The 20,701-nt window shown below is 43.6% G+C and overlaps 1 protein-coding gene across 3 annotated transcripts in view; it reads left to right on the forward strand.

Annotated features, from left to right (window-relative positions):
* The first annotated feature begins 482 nt into the window (after positions 1-482).
* The window catches only part of LOC118309059 (transcription factor SOX-13-like), a 55,268-nt gene continuing 35,049 nt past the window's right edge, over positions 483-20,701 (forward strand). For 2 of the 3 annotated variants that reach the window (XM_035630661.2, XM_035630663.2), the window contains exon 1: positions 483-905. The gene's annotated coding sequence lies outside the window, so the exon portion shown is untranslated. Of the gene's footprint in view, positions 906-5,131; positions 5,256-20,701 lie in introns of those variants that run through there. The other variant, XM_035630662.2, reaches the window with a different exon arrangement.

The following is a 20,701-nucleotide window of genomic DNA, read 5'->3' on the forward strand; positions in this document are numbered from 1 at the left end:
ACAAATACAAGACTGTTGTCTGAATATGGCCCACCTCTTATGACACACATGAAAACCATCTATGTAACTATGTTGATCTCTTTCTTTTTTCTTTTTTACAAATCAAAAAGACTTAACTATAAATGTGGAGAAAAGAAAAAAAAATACAAAAACCTCCCCTCTCTAACAGTTTCTGCACATTCCCCATGCACCATTACATTTGAACAGTTCCCCTTGGGAACTTGTGACAGCAGCATTTCTGCGTATTGATGTCATGGAAGACTAGAGTCCGTTGGCGGGAAGTACCACATTAATACTCACCAATAGGATGATCAATTTGTGAGCAAATTTGACGAGGGCGCAAGTAATTAAGATTATCGACCCAGTCTCCCCTCTGGCCCCGCCCCCGCCTCTCTCTGGCCCCGCCCCCGCCCCTCTCCGGCCCCGCCCCCGCCTCTCTCCGGCCCCGCCGCCGCTACCTGGAAATCAGTCCCTCTCCCTTTAAGTGGGAGGTGAGCGGCAGGGCGCTGTGCCGACTGTGACTGTGGGAAACCAAACCGCACCAGCAGACAGAAAGTCCCCGAGAGTGCGGAGGTGAGAGTGGAGTTCTGCTTCTCCAAAACCTTTACGCACCGCAGCAGCATTCCGCCTCCTTCTCTCTCTCTCTCTCTGCCTTTCGTTCTCTCTGTATCCCACCAAAGAAGAAGAAGAAGAAGAAGAAGAAGAAGAAGAAGAAGAGAAGAAACCGACAACTACCACCCGGCCCTCTCCTGTCTGAAGCAGCGGGATCAGAGAAGTCGGCAGGCGCACCGGGCAGCCTGTCTCCCCAAGCCCAAGCCCAACCCGGGCAATCAAATTGGAAGAGGGGGAGGACGCCAGCTTTGGTTTTGGTTTACCCGCGGAGAGCACAGGGCGCACGAGGACTGGTGAGTGGAGGCTTGGTTACATCTTAGTGTCGTCACTCTCAGAAATGCGCTTCATGCGTAAACTGCTATTGACAAAATCGCGGAGGGTGTCGAGAGCCTCCGCACGAAAGTAGAGGCTCTTTGCGTTGTGCAACATTTGCTTTGGAAACTTCCAAAACTCTTCTTAAAAACGTCCGGCGTTGACCTGTGATTCTACTGAATGGGATCGAGCTGTCAGCTTCAAGGGGAAAATCTACAACTTCCATGAATTTCACACTTCCAAAACCTTCCCTTTTTCTGATCAGAACACCTCATCCACTTTCCTCTAACTTGACTCAAATTCTTTCCTCCTCCTCCTCCTCTTCATCTAGCAGCTCCATCGCATCACTCCGTCCTGGGACGTCTCTATATTTATTTCTGCTGCCGTACTGCTCAGAGTGGAAGGCAGCTTGCACAGATTTTTCATTGGGGGGAGGACGGTGATGACGGTGAGGACGATGGTGGTGGTGGTGATGATAATGATGACAGTTCTGTCGGCAGGTGCAAATGAGCGGATATCAGCAGGTTCACCCAGAATAGGTACAGGCATCAACAGTTTCAACATGCTGTGGAGTTGTGCTAGTGGTACATCAAGGAAGTTCTGAAATACAAACTTTGCCATGTGATGTTTATCGAGAAATGCAGTTTATACACAATTGGGAGTGACACTTGTGCGGAAGTTTAAGAATTGACCACATGTAGCACATGGAAGAGGGCAGTATTGTAGCTCTGCAGGGAGAGAGCCTACATGGGTCCCCAGCCTGTCCGTCTGCTTCATGTGGATCTACAGTGAGGATCTGCTGTCTCAGTGTGAAACGCCTGAGGACAACCTCAGTATGAACTCCGCTGCAGGACGGACATCCAGCAGGTCTGGGACCAGATCAGAGTGCAGAGTGCAAAGTGTGTGAAAGCTTGTGGGCATTCATCCACAGCGGGGGTCCCACTGAACAGGGAAGTTGTAGAGTGTGTGTGTGTGTGTGTGTGCGCGCGTGCGTGTTTGTGTGCTTGTCTTTACAGTGGCCGGCTGAATACAAAGCTGTCCGTCAGTGGGGAGTCCCTGACCTTTCTCTCTGTCAGTCTCCTTTCTTTCCACGTTCACTCTTTGCTCCCATCTTCACACCACCTACTGCTACCACCACTCCTTTTCCTTCTTTCTTTCTTTCATTTGGCCTTCCGTGAGAAGGAGTGTCAAGTTGACTCTCTACATCCAGCAACAACTCTCCACAGTGGTGAACAGGATGGAGCAGTGCACATACTGAGTCTGTCTGTGTCACACACACACACACACACACACACACACACACACACACACACACAATTTCAAGGAGTGGTTTGGCATTTCAACTTTCACCTATGCCCCTCCTCCTCCTCTTCCCTCTTGTGTCAGCTTTGTCTATCCAGGTGAATGGGTTCATGGAGGAAAGGGGACCTGGGTGCTCGTTCCTCTCTCTCTCTCTCTCTCTCTCTTTTTTTCGGTCAGGTCGAGTGCTAACCGGTCTTACATCATTTGCTGTAGGAGATACTTGTTTTAAGTGTCAGTTAAAACTGTACATCTGCCCACCTCAAACTACAGTAGTTTACAGTTTACGCACTAGTTTAAATCATACTGTAGTTGTATTAAATGTTCTAACTATTTTCTGTATTGGGAACACCGGGGCATGCTTTTATAAATTACAACACAGCTACGTATAAGGGAAAGAGGCGAAAGGCAAAAAAAAAAAGCTCAGCAAAGAATTGTCATCCATATCTGAACTCGTACTGTGGTTAGTTTACAACCGCCCTTAAGTTGTGCCCTGCTGTATCACCATTACAATCATGTTACAGAGTTAAGCAAACGATTTAACTTAAAATAAATACCTGGCAATATTTGAAAAACATTTACACTCCAGCCTCCTCAGCATCCGCTACATAATTAAAAAAAGAATTTCCAACCATTACCTAAGTTGCGTATGTATGCGTATGTTTGCAAAATGTTTTTTTCAACCTGGTTTTGACTTTGGAGAAGCGAGTGTTGTTCGGGACCTGGGTTTTTCAAAGATTGGCAGGTATTTATTTTTTGAGAAAATTGGGTGCTTGGCTTTGTGACTGGTATGTAATGGTGACACATGGGTAGCACAAACTGGGAACATGGCAAAGCAAAGCAAACGCGTTTACAGAAAAATATACTTTCGGAAGTGGATGACAAGCCTCCTTCCTTTTCCCTTTTCTCCTCTAATTTAAAGAAGATAATGGACTTTTCATTTGCGCATTAGTGTTTTCACACTGTTGTGTTGCATTGTTTTGTGTGTTTCTGTGTGAAAGTGAGAATGTGTGTGTGTGTGTGCTTATGTGTTTGTTGCACTGTTTCCCACACATCCGGCGGCTCCATAAGGGCAGCAGAGCAGACAAAGGTTTTCCCATCTCTCCTCCTGACCTCCTATATCCTACTGACATTGTTCTCTGAGTCCTATTGAACCAGGAGTCCACAGAGAATCACTACAATGGAGAATAATGGTGTGTCTGTATGCACATGTATGTGCGAGTGTGTGTGTGTGTGTGTGAGTGTGTGTGTATGCGCGCGCGCTCCTCAGCTGCTCCATCAGCCGCAGTGTGAGGCCAAGCCAATCACACAGAACAATGTTTGGTGCGTAGAAGCCTTGTGATCTCTTTAAGTAAAACCCTCTGGCTGCAGTGTGTCGTTTGGAAGAAAGCATCTGAGCTGTGAACGTGAAAACACTCCGCTGGTTGACTGACTGATAAACACACCGACAGTCGACAGTTCCATCCACACGTTGTGTCTCTGACTCCAGCTTCACACTTGTCAGACTCCGCATCAGCTGTTTTCCTCACTGAGTGTCGGGCAATAATTCAGAACCATTGTTCATGGTCTGCATCGAATTGTGATAACCCCTTGGTGGTGTTGACTGATTTGCTGACTCTAAGCAGTACTTTCCAATTTGACTAAATTAGTTATTAAAGTTTTTGTTTATATGAAGAGTTTGATCTCTGCTTTTAACAGAGCTGAGCTCTTATTAACTATTAGCCAGTTCTGATAATCTTCTCCAATGTGTGGATTAGTTTTTACTCTGTTCTGACATTTTTAAGTAAGGATAATTCAAGTGAATAATAATGAAAAAAACTCAGTCTGCACATTGTTCTAAGATTTCTGTAGAATGCAGGCATGTAAATTATGACCAGGAGTTTGGAGTCAACTACTATATATAACTCAAAACTGTGCTCAATTGATTTTCATGTGTCTTACGGTCATGCAACATGTTTCATTTCTATTTGTTAAACTTCAATTTTATATTGTTGTTTTTTGCTGCTAAATAAATTAATCGTGATTAATCGATCAGCAGAAAACTGCAAGCCATTTTTTCTGTCAATTATCTGTCATAATTTTCAACCAAAGATGTCAAAACTTTTCTAGCTCTAGCTTTGCAAATGCATTCTCTGAGTTTCTTTGTCAAGCACGCTAGTAAACTCAATATCTTTGCACTCTCGGTTGGTCAGGAAAAAACTGAATTTGGTGGGCTCTGGGATATTTACAGACAAAACTGTGACGATATCAATAAGGTACTTGTTCGTTGCAGCTGTGAGTTGTTATGAGTTAATTCTATATAAATACATGTTTCTGTTCAGACTTCATATGTGGTTAAGGTGTTGGATAAAGTTATATTCAGTTTAATACTTCACTACTTCCCTGATGAGTGCTGCCACAGCAACTTTCTATGCCCCACACTGCCCTCTTCAGCAATATGTAACAACCCGTTGTCCTCGTGTTGAGCTGCTATGAACCCTGAGCATGTCGTCGTCGGTCGCAAATACAAAATCCAGTAGTGTTAAACTGCTGAGAAAGTGGGGGTTTTAATTTCTAAACAGTGGTTGAGGTGAGATGATCTTCTTGGTCATCCTTTAAGTGTCGAGACACATCTCCTCTTCAGTTGTTTTTGTTTTCCCTGTATCGTTGAGGGAGAGAAAGAGCTGTGATTATAAGCAGAGATTTTACACGAGTGAGGAGAAGCTGTTTGAGTTCATCTCTTTGAGAAGGAAACACAAAGGTGGAGCGAATCTTTGATATTCTGTTGCTTCATCTGAATGTCTCTCGTCATTCTTCACAGGTCTCTTTTAAAAGACACTTTCCACTTGTTGCATTGCATTGCGGAGTTTATAGGAAACACACACACACACACACACACACAAGAACACACAGAGGCTCACACTGGGCGGGTGATAAAAGTGCAAGTCTTGCAGTGATAATGAGCCACTTTCAGAGACAACAGCAGCAGCACCCACACACACAGATACACATGCACACAACCCTGTAACCCTGCCTCGACACACGCACACAAGGTAAGATGCCTGCTTTACACGCTTCTTTTACAAACCTTTAAATAAGATGAGTGAGTCTGTGTGCTCACAGGCTCAAGTCTCTCCTTGGCTTCTCATGTGTTTGTGTGTGGGGCAGAAGCAGCATCAAAGTCTCCGATATGTTGTGCCTGAAAGCAGCAATGATGCGGATTAGGTTTCTGTTCCTATTCAGGATTTTTTTCACCAAGTAGCTTTATAGATCTCCTGATGAATGTACACTCTGCCAGCTGTGCTTTGAATGCGTGACCTCGCCGGTGAAGCTGTCATAAGCTCATAATAACATGTTAATAATGCAGAATTGACGCCTGCGCTTCCAGCGGTGGCAGGCTGTTTATCAACCGCTGTAAATCAGTTTTAGCAAAGAAAGAAGCATCCTTTAGCATTGCCTTGCATCTCCCATGCCACTTTTGAACACTGTTTAATAGCTGAAGACCCCCCCCCCCCTCCCCACACACACACACACACAAAGCACTTGAATTTTCTGAACTTTACCTACGCGTGTGAACGCCTGTGTCAAACGTGTGCACGTGTGTTCATTCAGCAAGCAAACGTCAGAATGCAAGCTCCTACAGGACCAAGGTGTGTTACATTAAATACAGAGACTAGAGGGAAGCTTTTGTTGGGAAGTATGTGGTGTGTTTCAGGTTGTGACTTTTGTGAAAGGGCCATGACTACAGGTTTCTTTTGTCTCACTGTTCCCGTAATGCTGGAGACATAACAGCCCTGTATTGTTTGGCGCACAGGGCAGGAATAAGCAAGTTTACGTGCTTTATGTGCAGCAATAAAGGTCTGTGAAGTCCGCCTCTTCATTGAGAGACCGAAAAGAGATGGAAAAGAACAACAACGTCAGATGATAGAAAAATTATATTGAGAATTTGGTGTTGGTATATATTCACGATAAATGAAAGTAAGTTATTGTGTTAGACACAATTAAGAGTTGATTGTGACAGAAATAAGTAGGATTAATACAGAGGTTTGACATTGAACCCTTCCACAAAAACTTTTCATACGTTTTATTCTCCTTTAACGATACTTTTTCAGCAATCAACAGCAGATTTGTGTGCTGTTTTCCCCCCTTTTTTTTCGCCAAGGTATATAATCAGCTTGTTTCCATCCACTGTCAAACTCATTTGTTTATTTCTGCGCCGATTGTGAGAATTCACAAACACCCTATTGATGCATGAGCTGCGCAAAAACAAATAAAGACGCCAGTTTCCTGGTTCATTTACATGACTTTCCCTTGGACTCAACAGTGCTGCTTTGTTGTCATATGTAACCTTAAGGTGTTTCATTTATTTATTTTTAAAACCTACACCTGTTTGTTGTGTGTGTTGTAATTTGCGAACACAGACAGTTTGTTTGGAGCACAGCAGTCCAGTGGCATGATTAGCATTTTCAAAATCTGTGGAATCTAAAGTAACAGTCAGCCATTATGTGTCCACTTTGTATACGCTGGTTTCTTGTTTGAATATAACATTTGAGGGTGAGCTTAGAACGTGAGTGGAGCGAGGCTGCAATCTGAGAGTTGCTCTGCTAACGGTCGCTAAGAGAGCCGCATGCCGCCAGAGAAAAATATAATTTTATCTTAACACTAAATATTTTCGTCTCGTAAATGAAAACAAATAATACATTTCGTCATAATATTTATCATCGAAGATCTATTTTTAACTTGTCAACGTCTCGTCTTAGTAATGAAAAAAAGGTTGTTGACGACCATTCTTCGTCATAGTTTTTCGTTCTGAGTAAAACGAATGAACAGGCGTCTCACTGCACCTTCTCCTGTGACGTCTCCTCAAGCTCGGCATGTGATCCTTTCAGTTGAGTTAAAAGTATTTCTGCAGCAGCAGGTTTTTTTCAGAATTGCATCCTCATCTGAAGTCCATAACATCGTGAAAATCGCCTGCTTGCTCTCACATCCTGAACCGTGAGATAGGTTATCTCTGTCTCTGTTACGTTTCCCCTGCCGATCTCAACGCTTAGGTGTAAAAGATATGTGATGTTTGAAATTAACAGAAAAAGCATCATGTATGGTATGAATTCAAAAAAAAAAGGGCTGCACGAGCACAATGTCGGTTACAAACTCTAAACTTTTGTAGTCATGCTTCCTCTACTATGCTGTTCCTCTGCCGCTCACTGTTCCTCCGCAGGCAGATGAGGACTTCTTTCCATGTTTGATTTCTTGTGTCTTGGATTTCATCGTTAGCTGAAGTGTAACACAATTGAAGGAGAAACCACCCTGAAAAATTTCAGCATCTGGCATTTAACCACGTTACTAGCCTGTCACCTCCGAAGACAAAGACCCCTGCAGACTGTATAGAAGTCGGTATACAGAGGGAGCTGCTCACTGTAGCTTCTCTAACTTTTAACAAACACTGTTGAAAAAGGGGAAATAGCTATATAAATCAATAAATGACTTCAGCATTGGGTTGTACTTGCTTCGTTGCTGTACAGCAGCAGGACGTTGTTTACTGAGTCAAAGTAGGCTACACTGTGTGTTCGTGTGTTCATGGTGACAAAGGACTGTGTTGCACACTGATGTAGTTTTTGGTGAAACAGTCAGACTCTGTGGCACAGAGGAGGACGATACAGTATGTCACACTGTACTCGTTAGCCGGATCAGTCCATTGTTGGTTTTGGTCTTTTCATGGAATTTGTTCACGAGAAAGCAAATAAAAGAAAACTCTCCAGCTGTTGTGGGCTGCCTTTTGACAGTTTGCTGGTCCTCACACAATCCTGTATTTTATCAGCCAGGTTCTTCACCAGTGCTTTAACCTGAAGACACAGTTACGCCGTTTCCTAATAGGGCCTTTGGCATCGAGGAAAGCGCTCCAGCACAGGGTTCTTAACTATTGATCTGGCTATCTGTCTCCAAGCAGACAGCATCAGTTATTTCAGGAAGTGAAACAACATACAAACAACAAAACCATCAAGCAGCAGTATGACGGGAGCAAAGAAACAGGTGACGTAGTTATAGGGCAATAAAGCCCATGGCGAGAGGGTGTTGAGATCAACAAGCATTTGACTTTTAACTTGGAAATCCAATGTTTGCTTCCTGTTTCCTACCAATTGTCAACATTGGTTTGTGTTTAAAGCTCGACCATGATGCTGTAAGCGTTGTTTCGACAGCAGCTGCCAAAAAAATGAGGGGCACAACACCAGGTTAGATGACACATTATGTCATTCAAGATGAGGTAAAAGCAAATAGCTGAGAGAGGGAGCAGTGTAATGAGCCATTTATTAGATCCAGCCCATACAACAACCCCAGTAAGATTGCATTTCCAACACACACCACAGACACACGCACATATTTCAAGTATTTCTTTAAACTCGAACCGTTGATCAGGTTGTCTTTGTGGCTAAACCTAAGCTAATCTAACACAAAGTCCATTTAAACATTTTCTTTTCCCAACAATAATTTGTTTCAGAAAGTGCAGTAAAACACTGTTGTTCTGTATGTTCATCAGCTAGTCTATGCAGAGGGTGGATACCCAACCCCAAATCGACAAGCCAAATCGACAAAAATAGGTTTTGGTTCAGGTAAGATATTTGACTACTGCATGGTGTATGTGTGCGTTTGTGTGTATGTTAAGACAAGCTACCTGTAGCCTATTTGATACAATGCCATTTAACAGTCTTTTGCAAGGTGCACACACATGGCCACACAAGCTGTGACCATGGTGACAACACGTGCATGACATGGTTACACAAACTCAGTACTGAACTGGTTCAGGGCGGGATCAGTTACTACTCTCTCGAACACGGGTTTGGCCATAAACCTGCCGCCCTGGCTTCAATCTGGTCTGGTTTGGTACTGAGAATGCCTTGCACTGTGGGTTATTAAAGATTTTGCTGAGAACAGCAGCCTGCTGTGGCTGGAAACACGACTCTATGGGCAGTGTGAGGAAACCAAAGCATGAAAGTTGTGGGCTGGACAGCTAAACAAGCCGAAAACCACTGCAACGCTCTGTGAAGCCGCGGGGAGCCCCAGATTCAGGTGCTTTTTCTTTGTGGGTTTATCACTTTGAGTGACCCCTTTACACTGATATAGCCACTGGTTATAACCACAGTGTACTGTAAAATAACTGCAGGTGGCTTCTAAAGTTTCTTCGTCTTTGTCCATGGCCCTGCTTTCATCTGCCTTGTCTTTTGAACAGGACTTGCTTTTCGAATTGATTTCTCTTAGTCCAAACATAAGGGTTAATTGAGCACATCTGTGTGTAAATGTTTTGCCCCCCCCCTTCAGTGTTCGCCTTGTTTTTTCCTATTTTCAGACACTCTGCTGATCCCTGATGAGCTGTGTAGTCAGGTCTTTGGCCGGGGCCTGTGCTCAGTGCCAGGCAGTTTGTCATTACAGCGGCCAGTCAGCAACTTCAAACATGATCTTCAGCTCATTGGAGCTGGTTAAGACCTATGGTACCAAGTTGTTTGTAGCATAAGCAGCTATACTTGTGACACACACACGCACGCATGCACACGCAGCAAAAGACATCCTGCAGTTTCTCAATGCAGAGACGAACAGGCTCTCAGCAGAATCACCTGTTGTGTTTCTTACTGCCCAAAGGCGTTTCCATAGTAACACCTCAGAGCCATGGCCCTTTGGTCTATAAGACCCTCAGCAAACATAGACCCCCACCATCACCACCATTACTAACTCCATAAACACACACACACACACACACACGCGCGCTCACACAAACACACATACACATACACACATGCACAAACACACAGAGACATTGTGCACACGTGGGTGCTCTCAAGAAGCAGCAGTGAATGGAGTGAGGATATAAAGTGTGCCGGGCTAAAGGAGAGAGCACATTGTGAGAGTCGGGCCTCCTTTGTCTGAGCTAGCCTGAAGGAGCAGGGGGTGGAAAGGGTTGTGGGGAGGCGCTTTGTGAAGGAAGGAGGAAAAAAAGTGGCCTTCATACACATCCTTTCTTCCCTTTCTCTTGTTCTATCGCTTTATTGGGAGTGTTTTTTGTCTTCTTCCCCATCCTCCTCCTCCTCTCTGATAAATGCCACAGTAGCCTTTCGCTAGCCGCCACAATAGACGACCTGTTTCAGAGAACGCGAGAGGGGGAGAGAGCGAAAGAGAGATGAGAGGGAAGAGAGGGAGGCATGAAAAGAAAAAAGGCTGCTTTTTAACCTGCGTGTCTGAAAAGAAGTCTTGTTCTCCTCTCTTTTCTCTCTCGTCAGTGTCTTTGTGAAGGGCACGGTTGTTTCATCGGCCTATTTATACATCTTATTTCTGTGTGCGTGCGTGAGAGGGAGAGATGCTTCTGATGGAAACACAGCAGACATGATATATTTGTTTAACATTAAGTTTTGATCATTGTTAACACTCACAAGATGCAAAGTCTATTCAAGTGAGCAGAGCTCTGCTTGGAAAGGACATCTGGCTGTAATAAATTGAATGTAAAATTATCAATTGTCGGTGACTTATTGTGCTTTATCTCATTTATCTTTTTTTGTTAATTGTTGGACATTGTCCAGCAATAGCAATAGCAGATGGTGTATTCAGATGCAATGTATTCAGATCTTTGACGTCAGTAAATGTACCAATAGCAAACTATAGAATAATCTATCACAAGTAAAAGTCTTATATTCAAAATTTGAAAGTATCAAAAGTAAAATGCAGAATTGTACCTTTGAAAAATGTTATGTTTCGCTTTTTCATTATAATTAATAATAATTTCAAGTCAATGTGGAGCCTATTTAATTTTACAAATGAATACTCGTTAGTAGTTTCATCCATGGCAACAAATTTGAATTTACAACATGATTGTATATTTTTGATGAAAATCTTGATTTACAAGTAACCAGTCACTGTGGTTGTAATAATAATAAGCAATGATAATTTAATCAAGCAATAGCTCACGACAGGCCAAGGTATATGCTCATTTTACCACAGTTAAGGGCCGTTGTTTGCAGAGGGCTGGCGACCCCCTTAACTGTGGTATAATGAGCATATACCACGGTCTGAAGTGAGCTATTGCTCTTAAAAAATGGTTACAAGTATGGCGAAATTAAAGTAATAGACACACTACAATAAGATTTTTCGTCAAAAAAGCATTTTTTTAATGAATACAAAAAAGGAGTCCCTCCTGGCTGCCTGCACAGTGCATGGCGGTTGCTATGCAACACACTGTAGCACTCCTCAGAAAGAAGGCTACGAGACGGTAGCTGGGTTCGCCGGCAAATCTGTCGCAACTCACGTCTACTTACGTCTACTTACGTCGTGACTTCCAATGTCGTGGAGTGATACAGACCTGTGCAAACTGATTCGACATCAGAGCCGTGGTATATGCTCAATATACTACTGTTCCAATCAGATCGCTTGATTTGAGCTACCAGTTTTATAATATAGTATACGCAGCTCAAATTTGACCAGGATTTTTGATCCCAAATACTATAGAGCAGTAAATACCAGTGGGTTCCCATTTGATTTGTTCTGTTTCAAGATCACTGACTGATCATACAGGTATTTGGTGAGATTCTAATTGTTCCTCCATAAAACACCTTAAAATACACAAAAAAAAGGAAAAGTAGAGCTAGAATGAAATTCTTGTAGATAATGTCACAATATTGTTGAAGTAATTTATTCTTAGGTCTCTGAGAATCATTCACCACTAAGACTTAAACTTACTTACTTTCGAACAGGCTACAATGGAAACGTGGCTCATTCACTTTGAATGGGTTAATAACATGTGTTGCTGAACTGCATTGTGGTTCCGCTTCGCTTGCGTTGTGTGGTGGAAGTTGAGAACGTCTGAACAAGCGGCAGCGTAGCCAATCAAATTACGTTTATTCAAATACAGATCCAGTCTGACATCAAAATGTGCCTGGAGCATGAGGAGGCAGAGGCAGATGGGGAACCCTTTAGAATTGCACGGACAGCTTGCATGGCACGTTAGCATGGAAGATTGCCATGTAAACGTTAGCTATGACTGTCTTAAAAGCATTTCTTTTATATAAGATACACGTAGAAAAATGATCACAACGCGACCCCAACCAACTCCACCATGTAGTGCCTGTCATATTGTTTCTGGTTTTGTTGATGCTGACACTAATTCTACTGAAAACCACAGTCTGAGCTTGAAAGTGCAGCATTAAAGCAGCACTGCACTTACCTTGATTCACATACTATTGACTGGGAAGATTACTCAAAGCAAGGTCCTCAGAATCTATTAGACACCACTTTAAAGATTCTTAGTTTTTTCTCTGCGTTTATATTTCTGTGCTTGTAAAACACTCACAAATACATGTGTGGTTCTTAAAACAGTATTTTTTTTCTTTCAAATGTGTCCATCCTTCTGCTGCGCACATGCTGTTCAGTCTGGAAGAGCTGCTCTCCAAATCATCTTCCAAATGATGAGCAGATAAAACCATTTTGTATGTTTGGTTGACCAAAATAATTGCACGTCACTGTATTTTTATAAAATAATCAGCTCATGGGCAGTGGATACATAGTTTAAACTGTGTGTTGTGAGTGTACCCAGTTAGAAACGTTAAGAGAGAAACCAAAGCTGACACTACAAATTCTGCCGTTTTTCAGTTGTGTGGAAATTCAATCAGACCTCACACAGAGACGAATGAAACAGAACCATAACCCTCAACCTGACTTTGTCAGTGACACAAACTGTCCAATCAGAGGCCATATGGTTTTGTTGCCTGAAAGGAATAGAAGATTTTCAAGATGGATGATGAAGCGATTGTTGAAACTTCAGTGTCACAAATTGTGTTGGAACTGAGAGTTTTCTGCTTTGTAACTTTTACTCAGATGCTCACAAAAGCATTTCTTAATTCACAGTGTCTTTGTGAACGTCACAACCGATATTATTCGTTCACTGAGTTCATTCAGTCATACAAATTTCCTCAACACCTGTACAATCTTGAAATGTACATGCATATTGATTTTACAGATTTACAAAGGTTGAATTACAACTACAAATTTGCAAACTCAGAATCTTATTCACCCTGATTTGAGCCCACGTTTTTCCAACACAACTTATCTTTTCATCAGCAAGAGAAACTTGGTCTCTATACTCTGAAATCCATACGAATTAATTTTCCACTCATTGATGATGAAAGTGTGTGAATTAATCAGCTTCACATTAAATGTTGTTGTGTTTTCCTTGTTGGGTCTCATACTGTAACTTCTCTCTCTCTGTGTGTGTGTGTGTGTGTGTGTGTGTGTGTGTGTGTGTGTGTGTGTGTGTGTGTGTGTGTGTGTGTGTGTGTGTGTGTGTGTGTGTGTGTGTGTGTGTGTGTGTGTGTGTGTGTGTGTGTGTGTGTGTGTGTGTGTGTGTGTGTGTGTGTGTGTGTGTGTGTGTGTGTGTGTGTGTGTGTGTGTGTGCAGGCCACTATGGGGGCACTCCAAAACTCCAAGAGCAAAAATGGAGTAAAATGTAACCATTGTGATGTCTCTATCACTTTATCGCAGCACAGGAGTTCCCAACACTGCAAGGCCAAACAAAAAGGAAAAAAATCGGAAACTCAGTGTGTATTTATGATGAGCTCATTCTTTGGACTGTGCACTATGGTTCAGTACCCTTGACATCAAAAGACCAAGAGACCAGAGGAAGAAAGGGGAAGGAAAGGAGAAGAGAGCGGGGCCTTAGTGTATACTGTCCTGAGAGCTGATTCTCTAATGAGGCCCAGTCAGCAACGCAAAGAATCTTTGTTCAAGAAGAGTGTGTGTGTGTGTGTGTGTGTGTGTGTGTGTGTGTGTATGTGTGTGCATGCGCGCATGTGCGTGTATACCTCATTAGTCTGAGTGTTTAGTGTAAAGCTGTTTTTTAAAGAGAAAAAAAACATGGTAAACTGTTGTAAAAGCTAGTATCAAATGAAAAGGCATGTGAAGTAAGTAAAAATCTGTTTCTGCAGGAGTTGGAAGTGTGAAGGTTTTATTGTTGTTGAACGTCACTTGTAAGCGGTGCCTCTGTCAGCTGTTGTGAGATCTTCTGCCAGATGTTCCCCTGGAATTGCTTACATTTGCACTTACACTTACTGATTGAGTGCTTCTGATCACATTGGATCAATAATACACAAAGCTGAGCTCATTACACCTCCTAGTTCTCTGACTCATGGTGTTAACTGCACACAGCTCTATAGCGGAGTTGATGCCAACTAAAGGACCATTATAGACAAACACAGATAGTGGATGCTCATGCAGATCTATTAATACTACACTGTATGTCTGCACAAGTGGATGTGTTCACACACACATACACACACACATGGTTCTTGTGTACAATCCAAAGAAAGGGGGGTCTATGCAGACCAGTAGCGAACTGTCGGGTCTCGCACTGGGCCCTCAACGTCGCAAAGTCTTTGGGTATTTTTTTAAGATGTGAACAGCTCTGACACACTGCACAACAAGCTCCGACACAGAGCTCCAATACACACACACACACACACACACAAACACACACACTTAGCCCTCATGCTATGTGCTCACTGACCCATCTAGATGTCAGTGGCCTTCTGGAAGGCGTAGGGCGATGTTTTTTTGTCCCTCCCACTACGATAGCGAAATATGATTAGTTTAATTACCCGTCACTTACTAAATGAACACACAAGCCCCTGACTCCTGTCCCGATCATGAAGTCTTAACCAATGAGTGAGCGAGCTGTAACGTCTTTTCTGCCTGGAGACAACAACAATAACTAAATCTGATTGGATAACTCTATTTTCAAGGTTTTAGGTCAGTTACACTGTCATTTCTGAAGCAAACTTGATTTTAAATCAGCCAAAAATTAGACGCTTAGACTCCATGGGGAGATATAGTAGCAGAGGGCATTGTTCCTTAGCAGCAATGGAATAGATCACCAAAAATGAAGGGGTGCAAGCCCCCTTTTTAAGCACAGGTTAATATCTCCCCCAAAAGAAAAAGATTACTTACCAAGGATGCCTTGCTAGGATGCTAGCAAGGCAAAACAACAGCAATCTCACACAAAACAAATGATCAAGGACTTCGCAAAATAAAAAAATGAAATACCAAAGGAAAAAAGTAAGGATTGGCCAAAAACCCTTTCTTAAATAACCTAGGTTGCTAGGATGAGAGAGAGCTGTATCTGGTTATGGTTAGAGGGCCAATGCCTTGCTTGAAAAATGAGCTGAAATTACTAATGGTTGAAGGGCCAACACCTTACTTGGATGAAATGAGCTGTAGTTGGTAATGGTTTAAGGGCCACCGCCTTGCTTGGATGAGAGAGCTGTATCTGGTTATGGTGAAAGGGCCAACGCCTTGCTTGTATGAAAGAGCTGTAGCTGTCTCAACCTCAAACAGCATGTCGACGTCCCCACACACAACAGAGGGCACACGCTCGACCTGGTCATTACTGACACTGCCCCCATCAAAATCTACTGGTGTACGATCTGGGAGTGTCGGATCACTAAGCCATTTCATTGGAGTTGAAATTATCTCACCACACCAAGCCGAAACGCCAAATTAATTTCAGAAACCTGAAAAACATCAACATTGACAACATGACTTTGGACCTCCAGCAAATACCCTCTGTAAAATTCACATCAGCAAAGGAATCAGTGGATTTATAAAAAAACATCCTGAGCAGTATCCTGGATCTCCACGCCCCTGTGAAAACAGTCACCTTCTCACACTCAACCCCCTGGATCACTTCAGATCTACAGAACAAGAAAGCAGCTGGACGTGTACTCGAGCGGCGTGTTGCACAAACTGGACTCACTGTACACAGATTGGCCTATCAAGAACACCAAAAGGCCTACTCAAAGTCACTTAGAAAAGCACGGTCAAAGTTCTACTCCAACATCATCAAGTCCTGGAAACTCCAAGCAGCTTTTCTCTTCCATAAATCATCTCCTCAAGCATCAAACTCTCTCACACACCATACCACAGAAGAGTGTGCAATAACTTCATCATCTTCTTCAGGAAAAAAGTTGACACCATCCGCTCTCTTCTTTCCAGCTCCCCTGCTCTGTCTGTCCCTACTAACGACCCACTTCCTAAGATTTTCCAGCCTCTCTGGTGGTTCCACCAGAGATCTCTCAGCGAAAGGTTGAGTACATCATCCGCACGATGAAACCCTCCACCTGTACCCTGGACCCTTTTCCTACAGCCCCATTAAAATCCAACATCTTCACTGTAAGTCCCCAATCACCCAAGTCATCAACCACTCACTCCAGGCTGGATATGTTCCATCTGCTGTCAAAACTGTTGTCATCAGACCCCTCCTCAAAAACAAACACCTTAGACCCAGAAATCCTCACAAACTACAGGCCCATTTCCAACCTCCCATTTCTGTCCAAAGTTCTTGAAAAAGTAGTCGCCCCACATCTTCAGGACCACCTAAATTCTCACTCCCTATTTCAGAAGTTCCAGTCCGGTTTCCGTTCCGCCCACAGCACCGACCAACAGCCCTGGTCAGGGTCCCAAACGACCTGCTGATGGCGGCTGACACTGGATCACCATTGCTCCTCATCCTTCTGGATCTGTCTGCAGCTTTCGACACAGTTGACCATAACATCCTCCCTTCAGCGCCTCCACCACACCATCAGACTCTCTGACTCCGCCCTGAGCTGGTTCCAGTCCAACCTGTCTGGAAGAACAGAATACGTCTCCTTGGGAAGACTAAAATTGCAAACACTCACTGTCAATTATTGAGTCCCGCAAGGGTCATTTCTTGGCCCAACTCTGTTCACCCTCTACACTCTTCCCCTTGGCCTCATCATCAGCCAGCATGGAATATCATTCCATTGCTACACTGATGACTGCACGGTGGTTGCCTCAAGAAGGGTCTGGGTTCGAATCCCGGTTCAAACTAACCAGGGCCTTTCTGTGTGGAGTTTGCATGTTCTTCCCGGGTTTGCGTGGGTTCTCTCCGGGTTCTCCGGCTTAATCCCACAGTCCAAAGACATACAGAATGGGGTTAGGTTAATTGGAGACTCTAAATTGACCGTAGGTGTGAATGTGAGAGTGAATGGTTGTCCGTCTCTGTATGTGGCCCTGCGATAGGCTGGCGACCTGTCCAGGGTGTACCCCGCCTCTCGCCCAGTGTTAGCTGGGATTGGCTCCAGCCCCCCCGTGACCCTTAAATGGATAAAGCGGTAGACGATGGATGGATGCTACACTGATGACACACAGCTATACATAAAAAATGTAGCTGGTAATGGCTAAAGGGCCAAAGCCTTGATTGTTTGAATGAGCTGTAGCTGGTAATGGTTAAATGGCCAACGCCTTGCTTGATTGAATGAGCTGTAGCTGGTAATGGTTAACGGGCCAATGCCTTGCTTGGATGAATGAGCTGTAGCTGGTAAAGGTGAAAAGGCCAACACCTTGCTTGGATGAATGAGCTGTAGCTGGTAATGGTGAAAGGGCCTACACCTTGCTTGAATGAATGAGCTGTAGCTGGTAATAGTTAAAGGGCCAAAACTTTGCTGAATGAATGAGCTGGAGCTGGTAATGGTTAAAGGGCCAACGCCTTGCTTAGATGAATGAGCTGTAGCTGGTAATAGTAAAAGGGCCAACATCTGCTTGATTGAATGAGCTGTAGCTGGTAATGGTTAAAGGGCCAACACCTTGCTTGGATAAATGAGTTGTAGCTGGTCATAGTGAAAGGGCCAACGCCTTGCTTGAATGAATGGGCTGTAGATGGTAATGATAAAAGGACCAACGTTTTGCTTGGATGAATGAGCTGTAGCTGGTAATAGTTAAAGGGCCCACTCTTTGCTGAATGAATGAGCTGTAGCCATTAATGGTCAAAGGGCCAACACCTTGCTTGAATGAATTAGCTGTAGCCAGCATTGGCTAAGGGCTGGCGCACTGCTTGTAATGAATTAGCTGTAGCCAGCCATGGCTAAGGACTGGTTCTCTACTTGCGATGTATTAGCTGTAGCCAGCAATTGCTAAGGCCCAGTACTCAGTTTGAAATGCATTAGCTGTAGCGGTAATGGCTAAAGGACCGACGTTGTGTGCCTGATGGATTAGCAGTAGCGGTAAAGGCTAAGGGGCAGATGCCCTCTGCGATCGAATAGCAGTAGCAGTAATGGGTAAGGGCCCGGTGCCCTATTTGTGATGAAGTGCTCGAAAAGATGAAACGAACACCACCATTATTTTTATTTGCAAATAGGCAGCTAGTAAGGTGGTCCTGAAGTGCAAACCACAACAGCAAATCACCACAACACAACAGCAAATCACACAACAGCAATTCACTACAACACAACAGCAAATCACACAACAGCAATTCACTACAACACAGCAGCAAATCACACAACACAACAGCAAAGGCTAAGTAGGGACTGTTTAAGCGACTCCCCACAGCTGAGCCATTCAGCCACCTGAGACTGCGCCCTCTGAGCACCGCCTCTCTCTCCTATGCCGAGAAACAGACCCAAGCTCACCTCCATAAACATGAATTGCCTTATTTTTGATTAACAAAATGATCATATTTAAATCAGGAAGCTGGCGATGTGTGGGATGTATTGGAAAAAATCGTAGAGGCGTCTTGCAGTTGCTGCCGATGTGAAGAGAGAAAAAATTGGGGTAAGAGTAAAACTTTTATTAGAGTTGTTCAGAAGGGCTGAATGATTTGGAGTGTGTGGACCTCCCACTAATGTGAGGAGCAGTTTTTTTGTGACCGAACAATCCGTTTGCCTGGGTTATTAATGAGAGATGCAGCCTTGTGGCTGGCCCGGCGTGAGGGCCGACCTGATTGTTGCAGATGTAAAAGAAAAAAGAAAAACTTTACACGGGTTAGCACGTATTGCCGGTTTAATGAGGAGAGGGAGGGAGTGAGTGCGGTAGTGGTCAAGAGACCTATAGAATGAATGGAGAGAGCGGGCGCCGGTAGTAAGCGGTGAATCAGAAACACAAATTAAATTTGCTGATTGCTTTGCAGCGGTTATGGACTGAAGCACGAAAGTGACCTGCTCTAAGGTTTGTGTGAATGCAGCCGTACACTGACCCATGTATTGCTTTGCTGCCGTGGTCTGATTTAGACTAAGTTACGCTGTGAGTGACAGGCGTGCTGCAAAGTGTGACGGACCGCTGCTGGTCAAACAATCATTTCATCCAGGCAAGGCAGAACGAGACTGATGAGATTAATGGCTCACCTTTGCAAAACTGGGGAAATGTTTGCGTGAAATGTGTGGCCTACCAGCGTGGGAGCGGCAGAGATGCTCTGCATGACAGAGATACTTGCTGCTGAGGTGCTTGAGATGCCGATGTGAGGCTGGAGCCGGTTGCCGAGGAAGATGATGAGATCTTGGTGTTCTGCTGAGCCTGAGACGATCTTCGGTTATGGTTTGCTTCAGGAAATGAATGATAATTTTACGAGCAGGAACTGTAGTAGACCATTGGTTCACAGGATAGCAGCATGAGAGGACTAAGGAAGGGAGATAAATCATATTTAAACAGACAGCGAGATGATAGGCTAACGAGGCAGGTGTGTTGCAGTGCTATTGGATAGATGAGATCGGCTGATCGCTGAAATGACATCAAGAAACTGAGGTGCGCATGCGTGAGTGGATGAAAAGCAGGATGAATGATCCCTCCCCCTGAAGCCTACCTGACTGAATTTGGGATAGATCTACATTTTACTTTGTAGAATTTAACCTTTACATGCCTTTTGAACCAAATTGGCCTGCATGTATCAGTGTTTCTTAAGTATCATATTATAAACTTTATTTATGGTTCTGATGATGTCCCTTGTAATTTACAACTCCGCCTCTTCCACTTCAACGCTCTCATAACTGGACAGGAAAATCCAGGGTTGACTGAGACAGTTGATATTCAGCTTCGTAGTACAGGTTATCCAGGTTGGTCAATGTTTGGTTAAGTCAAACCAGATAACGAAAACATATCCTGGGTACGTTGAACTCGCTTCGTAGTACAGGCCCCCTGGTTTCCTGTTATCTTGGATATTGTCATGATTTTAATTTTAATTTTACCCAAATACTTGTTTGATCGTAAAGTAGAGTTGTGTAAGCATACCATGACATTTGTACTGTCATAACTTCTATAAAAAAACGTTGGTGTGTCTAAATGTATCCATCCAAGTTTAGAAAATATATTTCTTATGGTAAGAGTTCATTTTTACATGTGCAAACAGCACATAAACAATAGAACATGGGGATTGACATCATCACACACCTGCAGCTGCTTTGAACTGTCATTATCTAGATTGTGGAAACCGACATTTGTCTCGCCACAGTTTTCATTTTCATCCAATTTTTTTTTTACACGTTTTAACGAAAAAGATCTCAAATTTAGATTAATTGAAGAGCTGTGTGCAGAGCTCTTTGCCCCGCTGTCTATCTTTGTCTTGCTCTTATACAGTCACATTGACTCATCTGTCATACTCAGATTGGCCATCAGCAGAACAAGGATCTGTCCCGCTGTGTCTGTGGCCCGATGGACCATTCGTCAGCTGTCAAATGCATAACCATCC

Source organism: Scophthalmus maximus, chromosome 6 (genome assembly GCF_022379125.1).
Source record: "Scophthalmus maximus strain ysfricsl-2021 chromosome 6, ASM2237912v1, whole genome shotgun sequence".
Taxonomy (NCBI): domain Eukaryota; kingdom Metazoa; phylum Chordata; class Actinopteri; order Pleuronectiformes; family Scophthalmidae; genus Scophthalmus; species Scophthalmus maximus.